Consider the following 2170-nt stretch of genomic DNA (forward strand, 5'->3'; position numbering starts at 1 on the left):
CAGGGCACGAGATCCTCTCATTCATGGATGCATACTCTGGTTACAATCAGATTAGTATGCATCCATCTGATGAGGATCACACTAGCTTTCAAACCGATACAGGGCTTTACTGTTACAAAGTAATGCCCTTCGATTTGAAAAACGCTGGTGCGACTTACCAACGACTAGTCAATCGCATGTTCAAGGAGCTGATTGGTACAAACATGGAAGTATATGTTGATGACATGTTGGTTAAGTCAAAAAGGGCAGAAGGACATGTAGGGGACTTGCAAGAGTGCTTCAACATCTTAAATAAATATGAGATGAAGCTGAATCCCCTCAAGTGTTCTTTCGGAGTTGGATCAGGGAAATTCTTGGGATTTATAGTAAACTCGTGAGCAATTGAGGCCAATCCCGAGAAGATCGAAGCCCTGATCGATATGAAATCGCCAAAAAAAATCAAGGATGTTCAAAGCTTAACCGGAAGAATTGCTGCTCTCAGTAGATTTATTTCCAAATCGACGGACAAATGCGTCCCATTTTTTAATCTACTCAGAGGCAACAAGAAGTTCGAATGGACAAAGGCATGCAAGCATGCTTTTCAAGCTTTAAAGACTCATATGTCACAGCCACCGATTCTATCAAAGCTGGTTGATAAAGAAACTTTGTTCATCTACTTGGCGATCACGGAATATGCTGCTAGTGCTGTTCTAGTAAAAGAGGAAGAGGGCGTGCAAAAATCCATCTATTATATAAGAAAAAGGCTCATATGAGCGGAACTGCGATATCCTCCTATTGAAAAATTAGCCTATTGTCTGATCTTAGCATCCAGAAAGTTGCGGCCGTACTTCCAAACTCACCCGATCACAGTTTTGACTGACCAACCTCTATGGCAAGTTCTATAGAAGCCAGAAGCCGCGGGCCGATTATTGAAATGGGCGGTTGAACTTGGGAAATTCGATATCTCTTACTTACCACGAGCAGCAATAAAAGGACAAGCTCTGGCTGACATCGTTGTAGAGCTCACTGGTCTTCCAGATAATGAGCAACCAGAATGTAGAGTCCAAGAACTTTACTTAGCTAGTTAGATAGTAGTATTATAGTATTTATAGCATTATCTTTGTAACTGTGGATTTTTGGTTCAGACCGGGAATTATTTGGACACTCATAGTAGTACTTGTAGATTTTCTAAGTTTAACCTATAGTTTAAGAATATTAATGTTAACCTAAGGTTTGATTATATGACTGATATTAAGGATAATATTTATTATACTATAAGGTTTAGATAAGGACCAATAGGATTTTAAGCACATGTTATGAATGGGTGATTAAGGATTAAGTATTTTGAGGATTTAATTTAATAAAGGGTAAAGTTTGAATGCTATAGGGTCAGTCAACAGCTTTGAATACGTTGAGGGCTTAGTCAAGGCTGCTTACTCCATTCAAACTTAGCTAAAAATGTGTAATTTCGTGTTTAATTAATCAGCGTGTGCCGATATATTGCAGCTATAGGGGGCGATATATCGCAGCACGTAGATACGGAAAACACGAGACGATGCACGACAGCCTCGGGCATACTGGCCCAGGCGATATATCGCCTCCTTCAGTATATTTTGAAAAGTTTTGAATTCTTTTTCCAATCAGCCATTCAACCTCTTGATAAGTCCAGCACCTTTTTGAACGAGTCTTCAGCCTCAGCTGAACGATTATTCAAATTATTTTCACCTAAAAAGCTATTATTTTTATTCAAGTAAAATTTAGATCTTTTCATTCCCAAACTCTATAAATAGGACCTAGTACCCAGCCATTATTCATCTTTTGCTCTAAGTTCAGAGGCTGCAAGTACTAAGTGAGTGTGAGAGTGTAAACACCTGGGTTGGGGAATCATAAGTTTGATCACCATAAGCTTATCAAACACTTTGGGAAGTAAGATTTCATAGTATTTCGGTTCGAGGTTTAGATTGGTCTACAAGTCTTCAAGGTATTTCCACATTCTAGTTCATTGGTTTTATGTCATTTTTCCTTCTCATAGTCTTCTACTCAGTCTTCTAACCTCATTCTTATTTTGGTTAGGAAATCTAAGAACTTGCACATAAGTTTTTGGTAAGTATGTTTCTCAAAGGTTTAGTCATTCCATTCCTTCCATTCTTTTCATTACTTTTTCTTCAATCTACTCACCCTGTTAATACAT

Source organism: Humulus lupulus, chromosome 3 (assembly GCF_963169125.1).
Source record: "Humulus lupulus chromosome 3, drHumLupu1.1, whole genome shotgun sequence".
In the NCBI taxonomy this organism is placed as follows: Eukaryota; Viridiplantae; Streptophyta; class Magnoliopsida; order Rosales; family Cannabaceae; genus Humulus; species Humulus lupulus.